This window comes from Podarcis pityusensis, assembly GCF_964106645.2.
Source record: "Podarcis pityusensis genome assembly, chromosome: 7".
NCBI lineage: Eukaryota > Metazoa > Chordata > Lepidosauria > Squamata > Lacertidae > Podarcis > Podarcis pityusensis.
In genome coordinates this window covers 50,803,509-50,817,434 of record NC_138031.1, presented here as the reverse complement: position 1 = coordinate 50,817,434, position 13,926 = coordinate 50,803,509, and the positions used below count along the sequence as shown (strand labels likewise).

General features: G+C 41.9%; 1 protein-coding gene across 1 annotated transcript in view; it reads right to left on the bottom strand.

The window, feature by feature from the left end:
- Positions 1–3,863, bottom strand: part of LDLRAD4 (low density lipoprotein receptor class A domain containing 4) — a 287,894-nt gene extending 284,031 nt beyond the window's left edge. Inside the window, exon 1 of the mRNA XM_081014289.1 lies at positions 3,584–3,863. The gene's annotated coding sequence lies outside the window, so the exon portion shown is untranslated. The remainder of the gene's footprint in view (positions 1–3,583) is intronic.
- Positions 3,864–13,926: the final 10,063 nt, after the last annotated feature.

Here is a 13,926-nt window from a genome sequence, read left to right as displayed (position 1 = left end):
AGGCACAAATCCTGACCCTGCGGAAAAAGGGCAGGTGAGCTGAACACAGAGCCAGGCTGGGCCACCTCCCTCAGGAAAGAAACAAACCCGCCAACTAAATACACAACACGGGAAAAGGACGTCAACAGCTAAAAGCAAAGTTAAAAAGGTAAAGGGACCCCTGACCGCTAGGTCCAGTTGTGGACAACTCTGGAGTTGTGGCGCTCATCTTGCTTTACTGGCCGAGGGAGCCGGCGTACAGCTTCCGGGGCATGTGGCCAGCATGACTAAGCTCCTTCTGGCGAACCAGAGCAGCGCACAGAAACACCGTTTACCTTCCTGCCGGAGCGGTACCTATTTATCTACTTGCAATTTGACGTACTTTCGAACTGCTAGGTTGGCAGGAGTAGGGACCGAGCAATGGGAGCTCACCCCGTTGCGGGGATTCGAACCGCCGACCTTCTGATCGGCAAGCCCTAGGCTCGGTGGTTTAGACCACAGTGCCACCCACGTCCCCTAAAAGCAAAGTTACCCACAGTGTAAATCTAATCAATGCCAATGTTATTGCCTTTGGAGGTCTGCCCCCCCCCAACTTTATATAGAACTCTATATTATCAGAAACATATAGCACCTGATCAAAGACAGAGAGGGAGAGGGAAAAAGGAAATGCCTACAAATCCACTGACCTGGGAGTCACAACAGAATACACTGCGAAGCATAAAATATTCAGAGATATGTCTTCATATATACAAGCATATAGGATACGTTGCAGTTGAGATTTCGATACTACAGAATCTTGTGGCACACTCACAGTCAGTAACTCAATACTTTGTGCTGAAAACACCAGTACAGATATAGACGTGCAGAACATTTTGTCACTATTTCATCTGGCAACTAAGTAGGGACATTCACTAGTTTTAATATATGCTGTCTCCCATAATGTCCTGCCCAATAAACTGTCCACTGTATTTCAAGCAACAGGGTAACGGCAGTGTTTACACGCTTCCAAGTACCTGCAAAACAATTGTACCATCTGCAAACAAATATAATTAGCAACGGCGCTAACTGGAATATAAACCTTCTGTTAAATAGACAGGCTGCAATTCTATACCACTTGCCTTGAGAATAAATCCCACTGAGCTCACTTACTTCTGAGTAGACATGTATAGGATTGTACTGTGATAATCACTTTGAAATGTTACCCTAGCAATCAGAAATAGGAAAAAGTTGAAACCGTGCCCATTTAAAACCCTTCTCCCAAAAGCCAGTCTCTTCACTACATTAATCTATAGTTACAAGTAATCATATTCTTAGGGTTGCACTCAAAGCTACTCCTGTTCAAAATAAACAAATGTTAGTGTTCTATTAATTTCAATGGATCTACTTTGAGTAGAATTTAGTTGACTGTAACCCCATAGATGGCAATCCTATGAACCTTACCTGGGAGTAAGTCCCATTTAATACAGTGTGACTTACCACTGAGTAAACATATGTAGGACTGTCAGATACTTAAATGCAAAATTAGTTCTTTGACATTATCATTCTTATACTCTGCCCATCTGCTTGGGTTGCTGCAGCCACTCTGGGCAGCTTCCAGCAGATATAAAAACTGCCTGAGATACTTCCTATGCCTTTATTTTTCAGGAGGCTTGCAATTAAATTATTAATTCATATTAATACACACACACACTAAAAGCATGCAAAAGTGATAGTACCCATTCTAAAGTACCGTAGTAACATTTCACAACACCTGAATTTCCTTTTCATACCACACTGAGGATGCAATCCTATACCCACTGACCTGTGACTAAGCTCCAGTTAAGTGATGTATGAGTTGGAGTAGACATGCATAGAACTGTACTGGAAATTGCTCAGTAAATAATTGCATCACTGGCACCACTAACTCCAAGGGACTTGTGGTCCCTCATCCCCAACCAGCCCCAGTCAGAACAGCCAATGGCAAAGGATGGCGTGAGTTGAAGTTCAACAACATACCATGTCCCCCGTCCCTGATTTACACACTGGAAGATGCACTCTGAAAAACTTTGAAGAATTAAAGGTCAAAAGTTGAAAGTAACACACATAAGACTTGGCTTTGGTATTAATGTAACCCCATACAACACTCCATTAAAATCATTCCACTGACATAGGAAATTCATCTACCTCAACACATAAAAATCTACACCAAAGAACAGAACTCACTTTCCCAGCTCATCCCATCAGCATATGCTCTACCAAAAGGTAGAGGTAAGAACCCCCATAAAAGAAATGTGGGGGAAAACACAAGCCAATTCTGCAAGTACTGACATTCCCTAAGTACAGACTTCTCAGTGGATGCTTATCGTCTGAGTCTCTCTTTTAAAAAGTTGCATGCATAATTCCTTTGATAGTTTACAGCAGGCAGCCACTTCTATAACAATCTCTTGGGACATCTCTGGACCACAGAACCATTTGATGCATCCAGATTTTTACTGACGTGCAAAATTAACCATTCCCAACAACGACATGCACAGGTAAAAAAAATGTTTCCAAGTATTAGCTTTAAAACAATTCCTCAACCTGCCTCATCTCTCTATTACGTTTCATAGATATTAAGTGGTCCCGCAATAAAAAGCTTTGCTTTGCAGTGACATGAGACGTTGCAGCACCAGCTTAAACTGTATCTAGATTTCCAAAGCAGCTCCTTCAAAACCACAGGCGCAAATCAGGAAATGCATATGAACCACTTTCCAGCTTTATCCTCAGCTGGGAAGATTCCCCAACAAAACAATGTACAGTACCTAGGTGAAACCTCAATGCACAGACAACCATCCAAAAAGCCCTGTCAGGGAAGACAAAAAGAATCACTTGATTTTAAAAAGAAAGAAAGAAAGAAAGAAAGAAAGAAAGAAAGAAAGAGAAAGAAAGAAAGAAAGAAAGAAAGAAAGAAAGAAGAGTGATGCCAGGGTGGTTAACTACGTGTCACAGCTTGTAACCAAACCCCTGGCTGACAAGGTAAGAGGAATACCAACGGATGGGAGGGAAGCCCTGATAGAATTTCGTTCCCAGTTTGCTACTTTCATTTCAGCTCCGGCAAGACAGATGCCTCCTTCCTCATGGATGGATATTACGCCAATCCGGGAAAGGACCCACTGGAATGTGCAGTCCGGATATGGATGTGTGTGTGTGCGTGCGCGCGTGCCATATTAACAACCCAAACGTCTCGGCTGTGTGCGTGTGCGGGCAGTCCCCGTCTAACGTGTGTGCTTCTGTTCACATGAGGCGTGCGGTACATGCATCCAGCCACACACTCGCCGCTCCTGCACGCACTTTGCCTGCGTGCCAAAGACACAAAGGAGAGGGGGAGAGAGAGAGAAGAGAAGCACCTTCTGTTCTGGGGCAACCCCCGAGAAGAGTGCCCGTGTCCCTTTAAGAGCCGCAGACCTTCAACTTGGGCCTCTCCTCACTTTGTCAGACACTTTCTGGCTGTCTAGGTGGTGCTGGAGGAACTCCTTCAAGCGCGGGGACTCCCCCTTTCCCTGCGCGCGCGGTGGTGGCGGCGGCGGCATCTCCGCTTGCCCAGCCAAGGACGGGAGAGCCCGGCAGGTTGTCCGCGCACACTCACCTTTCCTGCAAGCCCTACATCTCGCCCCTGAGGCGCCGGCAGGGGGGCTTTCCTTATGCAGAGCAGGAGAGGTCCTTTTTATCCTGCCCCCTCCCCGCTCTGTCTGTCTCCGGCAGGGCAGATCTGCGCGCTGAGGCTGCGTCTGCTTCCAACTCATTCCCAGTCTCTCCTCCTCCTCCTCCTCCTCCTCCTTTCCCCTCCTCCTCCTCCTCCCCCCTCCTCTGGCTGCTGCCTGTCTGCAGCTAGTCTGGCTCTTAGTGACAGCAGGCAAAGAACGGGGGAGACGGGGAAGGAAGGGAGACGGGGGCGTGCGGCCGGGCGCGAGCACGCGCGCGGGCGCCGGAGAGGAGGGGGAGGGGAAGGAGAAGCTTCCTGCCCAGCCCCGAGCGCGGCGATTCACAGGCTATACTGACACCTGCCGGGCCGGATGTGTCAACGGCAGGCTAGGCAAAAAGTTGCATTAGCTGAAATCCCAAACTCAACGAGAAAATCGTTTCTTTCTCCCCCACCCCCTTTTGTTTGCACCACCAGTTTCCCGTTTTCTTGATTTAGCATAAATTGTGGTGGTTGTTATATTTATATGCCACTCATCTGACTGGGTTGCCCCCATGGGCGTAGCCAACGGGGGCGGGGGGGCAGCTTCCTCCCCTCTCCCCAAAAAATATCAATCAAAATCAATACAAATCTGAGGTTCTGCCCCCTCCCCTAACAAAAGTCCTGGGTGGCTTCTAACAAAGTAAAACACCACACACAGTAAAACATCCAACATTAAAAAAAAATCCCAATACAGGGCTACCTTCAGATGTCATATAAGAGTCAGATAGTTGTTTAGCTCCTGGACACTTTCCACAAGGCGGGTGCCACTGCCAAGAAGGCCCTCTGACTGGTTCCCTGTAACTTAGCTTCTTGCAACAAGGGAACCATCAGAAGGTCCAGGGCTGAAGGATGTGGGTGGATATGCCCCCTTCAGGTTATTGATCTTTACAGACCTCAAGCTTTTATTATTTGGGGTTGTGTGTTTTTTGGGTTACTTATTGCCCACCCTTCACCCTAAAGCCCCAGGGCAGGTTACAGCATTAAGAGCAATACTGAGAACAATTAAAAACAACGTACAACCACGAAAGCAAGGCAGGCCCTCAAAGTGTGCACCTCAAGTGTTGAAGTCCAGGGGGAAGAGGCAGCAGCTGTAGAATGAAGGCGCCAGGATGGAGTCCCAAGGCTTAGGCTTCACCATGGAGAAGGCCATCTCCCACTGGGCTGCCAAAGCCACCACCCAGAGTCCATAGAGAAGGAGGCAGTGTGTCAGATATTTGTTGCCTGAGCTATTTTGGACTTTCCAGGAAAATAGTTTGCCTGAGCTATTTTGGAGAGCTAGTGTGGTGTAGTGGTTAAGAACGGTAGACTCATAATCTGGTGAACAGGGTTCGCGTCTCCGCTCCTCCACATGCAGCTGCTGGGTGACCTTGGGCCAGTCACACTTCTCTGACGTCTCTCAGCCCCACTCACCTCACAGAGTGTTTGTTGTGGGGGAGGAAGGGAAAGGAGAATGTTAGCTGCTTTGAGACTCCTTCGGGTAGTGATAAAGCGGGATATCAAATCCAAACTCTTCTTTCAGCACCAACATGAGCTCCCTGAATTGGGCCTGGAAATGAACTGGCATTTCTATGCCTCTTTCTTTTCTGTCAAGGACAGTGCTGCGTTACTCACTGGGCAGGCTAAGCCAGCGCTTCAGGCACTGGCGAAGCAGGAGCACCAAAAAAATAGATTTAAAAAAATGATTTGACATTTGATATTTCAAAGAAAGCAACCAAGTAGTCATCGTGGGGAAAATAAGACCTTTGTTAGAGTCTCTCCATTTTTCTGTACTCTTTTGTATTACTTATCTCACCCAAACCAGGGGCTAGCCTCCTAACCTGGATCAATGTAATGTGATCTTAATCATGTGCTACAATAAAACTGTTTTATTTTAACATTTTATTTTCTGGTTTAGTATTCAGTACTTAGAGCCTCTACAGGTCTTAATCCTATATAGGAACCCAAGGTGGTTCTCTCCCCCCCCCCCATATTATGCTCACAACTCTCTGAGGTAGTCGAAACAAAATAAAACAAATTCCTTCCAGTAGCACCTTAGAGACCAACTAAGTTTGTTCTTGGTATGAGCTTTCATGTGCATGCACACTTCTTCAGATATACTGAAACAAAAGTCACCAGACCCTTATATATAGTGAGAGGGTGGGGAGGGGTATTACTCAGAAGGGTGGTAGGAATGGGTGTGGTAAACCTGTTGAGGACTGTTAACGACTGCAATTGGTCGTACAGGAAAAAGCAAGTGGTATAATGAGATAAGAATCCAATGTCTCTATTCAGGCCAGGTTTCTCCATGGTTTTAATAAGTTGCAGTTGGTAATAAGTTGCAATTCAGCAATTTCTCTTTCCAGTCTATTTCTGAAATTCTTTTGTAATAAGACAACTACATTGAGATCTTGTATAGAATGTCCTGGGAGACTGAAGTGTTCTTCTACTGGTTTCTCGGTCTTGTGATTCCTGATATCAGATTTATGTCCATTTATCCTTTGGCGTAGGGTTTGGCCTACCTCTGAGGTAGGTTAGGCTGAGAGACAACGATTGGCTCAAGGTGAACTTTTGGCTGAGTCATGATTTGAACCCTGTTCTCCAAAGTTCCTAGTCCGATACTCTACCATTACACTACACTGGTGTGTCGTCATAATAGAGCTTGACAGAAAACGCTAAGGTTCCCAAACAGCTTTTTAACAAACCGTAAGGGAATAGCCAATAACAATCTCAAAAGGACTGAGTAGATATATTTTGATTCACAAAAGTAATACTAGGGTGCCAGATAAAATAAAGAGAGTCCTGTTTAGCAGGTTAATGAGAAAATCTTTCACAGGGTTAGCTTGAATTCTTTTTTCACCTGTCGGCCGTCTCCACATAGCAACAACATGCCACTTTCAGAAAATTCTGCCAAGGCTTCATTTACCACGAACTGAAACCCATATCCCTCTAAGAAGCATGTTCACATTCTGCATGCCAGAGTATGACTATGTGGTTATCATATAAGTATTACCTCATAATTATGTATTTTCACTACATTAAAGTTTATTTTAATGTATGATGATTTAGATGAGAATATTCAGTGTACATTAGAACATAATTTGGAATATGACTTCTGCCGCTTGTTTGTGTGTATGTTTATAATACAAGGGCGGGGAATCACTTTATACAGTAATAGAAACTACTGACCGCTACACACATTTGCTCTACCATTCTCCCAAAGTGTACAGTATTGCACAATCCACTGTATGCAGCAAATCCCATTGACATAATTGCATTTGTAATTGCATACAATTTCTCAAGGTCTTTGGGGAGATGTAATTTTATTTTTATTTTTTGGTCCCTATTGCCATTTGATTTGACAGTTGGATATGATTTATGGGCTTTGTGGGGAGGGTTTATATATTGCTTATTGCAATTTAAAAATGTTTGCTATACACCACCCTGGGATCCTTGGATGAAGGAAGGTTATAAAATTTTGAAATAAATAAACAAATATGTTCCAATCCCTGAGACAGTTTGAACACTTTCAGGGCTTACATCAGATATTCTTAAAGTTACAGTACTCACTTGGGAAAAGGAAGAAACAGATCAACAAAGCCAGACAGGTTCCCAGGAGTCAAGTATTACAGAAAATAGAAAATAACAGAAGTCTGCTCTTGTTACCTATATATGTAAAGTAAGACCTCTCAGTACATCTTCAAGCATCCATAGTCCATCCTAGAGACCATACAAACCGACTACAAAATGTTGTGCAATGTTGGATTTCTGGGTGATACCTATGACACCCCCCTATCTGAGTATCAATTACTCAGTTTGGGGGGCCCTACAACATTATTATTTATTATTATTTATTAAATTTGTATACAGCCCTATACTGAGGGTCTTATAGTGGTTCACAGGATAAAATCACGATATAAAAACACAGAACATGATCAAAATAAAAACCAGAACAACCCAGTTGCTTTACAACTTAAATGCAAAATTTGCATATTCAAATATTAAGCGTATTTATAAAATGCAGGGTTCGTGCTACCAAGCCGTAGAAAACAACTACAAAACCTTGGCACCAGTTTGGAAGGGACTCAAAATTTCAGGGTTTGTAGTCAATGATTTCTATAGCTTCTCGTTGTTTATCCCACCCAAACCATGCATTCTCGATGTTTCAGAGGAGCCCTACAGGAGGAAAAAGGGAGTCATGCAGGTGATTGTTTGAGGTAGGCTTAAAATATGCAGGCATGAAGGGAGCCACTTCAGAAAGGTGGGCTAATGACTTGGCAGATTAAGAAAGTTTTCATCTTCTTCTTCTTCATCATCATCATCATCATCCTCTTATACTTGACCAGCTTGGGTGGGGAGACCATGAACCCTGCAAGCCACTCCTGGAGTCTGGAGTCTTGCAGTACCGCCTTTCCTTATCATCTCCAGCTGAGGGCACATTTGCCTTTGCTGAGACCATTGGCTTTCATTTGTTGTCATTCACTGCAGTCAGCTTGAATAGGAGCATCTTAAAATTGCAAGCTGCATCTCCTGGCAATTTGGTTCTTCTGGCGCAACTTTATATTGCTGCCCAGTGCTCAGATAATCCGGAAGTGTGGGTGGCTGAGTTATGTATAATTAGAGCTATACTGTTATACTCAAATAATAATAAAATATAGAAAAGGATGTTTGGCCACAATTCCCAATTTCAGTTCTAGGTGGCCTTCTCAGTTTCTTCCTCTTTTTTAAAAAAAAAATACCCAGCATGAACTACATTACTATTCAATTGCCATTGCTTCTTTTACATTCATAACTGTGTCTGTGTCTGTTAAAATAAATGATTTTTTTAATTTAAAAACTGAATTAGCAAGATTCCGGTTGCCCTTTGCTTTCATTTGCATGTGTGTGTGTGTGCATACACATATATTTCTAGTTGTTGCATCATGAGAAATTATCTACCGTATTTTTCGCTCTATAAGATGCACCAGACCACAAGACGCACCTAGTTTTTGGAGGAGGAAAACAAGAAAAAAAATATTCTGAATCTCAGAAGCCAGAACAGCAAGAGGGATTGCTGCGAAAGCAGCAATCCCTCTTGCTGTTCTGGCTTCTGGGATAGCTGCGCAGCCTGCATTCACTCCATAAGACGCACACACATTTCCCCTTACTTTTTAGGAGGGAAAAAAGTGAGTCTTATAGAGCAAAAAATACGGTATCTATCTATCTCTCTATCTATTTATCTCTCTATCTATCTCATGATGCAACAACTAGAGCTGAAGTGCAAATCACTCCTTTAACTAAGACTTGTGAAAAAAGTAAAAGTTGGCTGGTACAACATAGATCGCTACCATCCTTGCATACATTCTCATACACTTGTCACTGTGGTTGTCACCTGACAATAATACACTATTGAATACATACTGTAGGGGAGGTTCAATGTTTACCTTGAATTGTTAGCACATGTCATTCCAAATGTTTCCATTCCTGCTGTTCACTGCAAGTTCTCCGTAATTAAGAATTAGTGCCCAAGTTTTATTTTTCCTGCTCCTTCTCAGTCCCTTTTCCTTTTGTGTTGTGTCTCTTCAGTTGTGAGCCTGAGGGCAGAGACTGTCTCATTAATATTGGTATGCTGTTTGGGACTCTTATTTTGGCTGAAGAGCAGGATTAAAATGCCAATAATAATTCCTTTATAGATACAGAATCTGAGCATTATTGTCCCATTATACTGCTTTCATTAAATATATTTCAAGTCTCTAATAATTCTTTTCCTTGTTTGCCAGATAAACTAATTCAATTCAATTTCATTTATAGTTTTGGATACACAAGAGTATTATTTATACAAAATGATAATGTGGAGCTATATGAGAATCATTAATTCAGGGAATCAGGAAATACTCTGCTTTTTAAAATTAGATTTCACTATTGCCTTCAAATCAAAAAGAAAGAATTGATTTAAATGTAAACTAAGCAAAAGTATAATCTTTCCCACAAAACCTTCTTCCAAATCTTTTCAAATGGCAATAGAAAAATGTACAGTTTTTTAATAGCTCTTAGGCATTGAAAATGTAACATGTTTATTTAGTAATGTTGAAAGAATTTTGAAATAGCAGACAGAGGGGGCACAGGGTTATTTATAATCCCTTTGCAATTCTGCGAGAATATATGAATATGCTTCTTTTTAAACAAAGGATCATAAAATATAAATAAAATGAGCTATTTAATAGCTTCCCTCTTTCAATGATATGAAATTCACTAATGTAGGTTGGTTCTTTTACCATGTTATCTTTTCTTTTCTTTTTTGCCGACATAATATTCTGGATTATAATGGTAATTATTGCTATTTAAAGTTTACTTATATTCCGACGTATTCTTGTAAACTGTGCAATTATGGTTTGGATGTGAAAGGAAAAATAAAAAGAATAAAAAGCTATATATTTATTCTGTGAAATTGCACTCAGGGATAAGTTCCTTGTTTGTATTCACACCATCGAACATACATTCTAAACTACACTGTTCCTTTGCCAATTACACCCACACATCTGCAGACCTCCCCATTGATGCCTGTTTCTGCTTTAGTTAGTAATATATATTAGATGTGTTGGAGATTTCTTGTTAGAGCAGAATGCAACCAAAACATTTTTTTTAAACTATGATTACAAATAAAATGCTATCTAGTAGAAGCAGCAGGATATGGAGGGTTTTAAAAAACGATAGGTAAAAATCCAGTACTGGGTTCAGATGGGAGGGCTCAAAAAAAGATGAGCCTTATCAGCTCGGACGAACGGAGCTGAAATCCCAATATAATATACATTTGGATCCTGATTGAGATTTCTAGCAGTTACAAAAGCCTTCCATGTATTTTTTAATAATTTGCTGCTTAAAAACTTTCCTGGACCTCCCAACCACAAAGCAAGCAGGAACAAGGCAGAAATTTATTGCTGTTAAAATCACTACCACCACCCTCCCAAGAACTCTCAATACATATTACTTAATTAATTATTCAAATAGAGGTTAACAAACAATCTAACTTTATTCTGTAGTTATCAGCAATGAAATTGGTCTATAAAAGGAAAGTCTTATTCATACACATGAAAGAAGGATGCTGAAGTTTATCGATCATCGATTATAGTCTCAACTACATAGGGTTCATTAAACCAAGAATGTCTTCAGCCCTTCCATCCATCAGTTATAGAATATAAATTGTAGCAATGTTTTTACAAACCATACTGAGGTATGTTTCTGGCTTGGTGAAGCACATGATGAATCTCTGTCAGGGAAACTAACATTTCATATAAAGCAAAAGCTTTCTTGGAAGAATCGCTGATGAGTTCATAGATAAATTCCTCCTTTTAAAAAATAAAAGTTTTTAGTAACAGCAAACACAATACTTGCAGTACAAGCAAGCAAAACTTCACAGATGGCAAGTTGCTTGCCATCTCTCTCATAATTTAAGCATTTGGGGCCATCCAATGATGCTGAATGTTGGAAGATTCGGGACAGGCAAAAGAAAATACACCTTTATACAGAACATAGTTAAACAAACAGCAGCATTCACACCCACCCAAAATAGTGATGACCATCAGCTTGGATGTAGTTGGTCAAGGGAGCCGTGGACTCAAAAAGGTTGAAAACCTCTGGATTAAACAAATGCATGGAGAAAGCTATCAACAGCTACAGCCCACAATGGCGATATTTTTCCTCCACTATTGGAGTCAGTATCCCCATGAATCCCAGTTGCTGGGGATCAGAAGTGAGCAGTGCTGCTTTCATTATACAACACCAACCAAAACACGACGGTGATTCAAAGTCCTCTAACAGTAGTTGATCTTCAGCTAGTGGGTCAGATCCTACAACCAGGATGTGGTCCAATCTATTATGGGTCACAACAACAGCACTACCACCATACGAATATACGGTAAAGAAAAAATAAGAAATGGGTCATGGGTCTGAGAAAGCTGAAGACTATTCACAAGAAAGGCTTCTTCTTGATTCAGGTCCTACAAGAACTAAGGTCTGAAATTTGGCAAAAGATGCACAAATTTGGCAGCCCAGGTGAACAACGAAACAACTATTTATTCAGAAAAAAAATGCAAGCATATTAAAAGCACACTATATCGTCTACTTACTGTTGCTCAAGTTCTGCATAGCAGGGATGGGAAACCTGTGGCTCTGCAGAGGTTGTGGGACTCCAGCTTCTATCAACTCCAGCCAGCATGGCCCATGGTCAGAGATGATGAAAGCTGTGGTCTCACTGGTACTGGTTGGCCAGTTGGGGACTCGTAAGATGGAATGGTAGGTTTAGCTGAACAGATTCTATGTGTCCACTCCAGGAAACAGGAAAATCTGGGACTTCTATCTACCACTCTGCCTATGCCAGCCATCCAATTCCATCTGTTGAAGCAGAAACTAACCACAGTACAGTGGTACCTTGGGTTACAGACGCTTCAGGTTACAGACTCTGCTAACCCAGAAATAGTACCTCAGGTTAAGAACTTTGCTTCAGGATGAGAACAGAAATCGTGCGGCGGCGGTGCGGCAGCAGTGGGAGGCCCCATTAGCTAAAGTGGTACCTCAGGTTAAGAACAGTTTCAGGTTAAGAACAGAACTCCAGAACGAATTAAGTTCTTAACCCGAGGTACCACTGTACTGTATAGGATACCCAAACCATAGCAACATTGCCTAAATAACTAATCTGTCAAGGGTGTCCCCGTTTCCTGAGGACAGTCCCCGGATTTACAAATCAGACCCCATACAAAATCTATTGAAGTTGAAAAGTGTTCCCAGATTCATTGAAAAAAATCTGGCAACCTTATCTTAATAGCTTGAATTAGCATTTTGGAGCTTAAGTAAACAGGAAAAGCCCTCAACACAACATGTTAAAATAGGAAATAAAGGAGTGTGGCAGCATTTCCAGGGTAATCAAGATCTGCACTATACATTTAATGTACATTTAAAACATGTGTCTCCCTTCAAATAATCCTCACAGAGCTATAATTCCCGGCACCCTTAACAAATCTCAATTCCTAGGATTATCTGGGGGAAGCCATGTGTTTTAAATATGCTTTGAATGCATGGGGTAGCTATACTACCATCTTGTCTACAGGCTGCAGTTGATCAACTGGTTGCCAGCTGAGTTCTTAGGATTCTTCAAATCCTAAATTTCTTACTGTGTAACTGACAAGCATTTGTCAAACATGCTTTGAGAGGCTGAAGGATTTGGATTATTTCTCTCTGTATGATGCATGTCATCAAAATGCTGGATTTTGGTTTGGGTAAAGTAGGTCCATTGTGTAGCTCTATAACTGTAAGGCAAGAATTAGCAGTAGGGTCTGTTTCTTCCCTGTTCCCATGTGAGTCATTTGCTAACATGGCATCTTAGACTGGCCTGAGGCATTTTGGAAGTGGAGAGCAAACAAAATGGGTTTTAATGCACTTGTAAGAGGGCACTTCAGTTTAAAACTTTTTTTCTCCCCCCCTTTGTCTTTTAGCTATTAGGTGGCTAAATGGGAACTCCTGTGGGCTTTTGTCTGCAAACCATATGAGAGCATAAAAGCTTGGAAAACTTGGAGGAATTTTGAAGCGGGTTCACACTGCTTCATTGAAAGCGTGGGTGGTTTTGAAGTTCAAATGGCTCTCGTCACCAGGAGCTAAAAACGGGTGGGGGGGGTAGCCAATTTGAAACAACAACAAAGGCAGCTTTAAAAGCCTAATAATGCATTGTGGTGAGAATATATGAAATTGAAGCCTGACACATGAAATTTCTCCAAAAGTTCTGTACGGAATCAATAGTGAAAAAGAGGCGGATTTGCTATTTTTTATTGAGTCCCAAAGGTATGCTGGATCCTAGTTTGCCCGCATGTGTGTTTTTCCAATCATATTGGGCTAATATATTTCACAATACCCTTCAGAAAAAGGAGGAGAAAACCACTGGGGGGGAAATAGCATGAATTTTAATTCACATCAAGTGGTGCCAAGCCAAGAAATGATGCCTCGCTGGTCTTAGAAATCTTCACAGACTTTACAATGAGACGTCAATTTTTGCCTTTGAGAAAGCTAATGCACAGTGCCCACCAGGACCAGCTCTACAACATTCCGGCTGCCAATCATTACAATAACCAAAGAGAGCTGTGTGTGAAATCCTGCCATTGATTTTTACATTAATCGCTGGCACACTCTGCTCTTGTGTTTCGCTCTGATGGCTGCAACCCTAATGGGCAGAGGGGGTAAGAATGAAAAGGTGCTGATCTGCAGAGGTCGGCTGGAACGGAGGACTTAGTTTATACTGCTTGTGA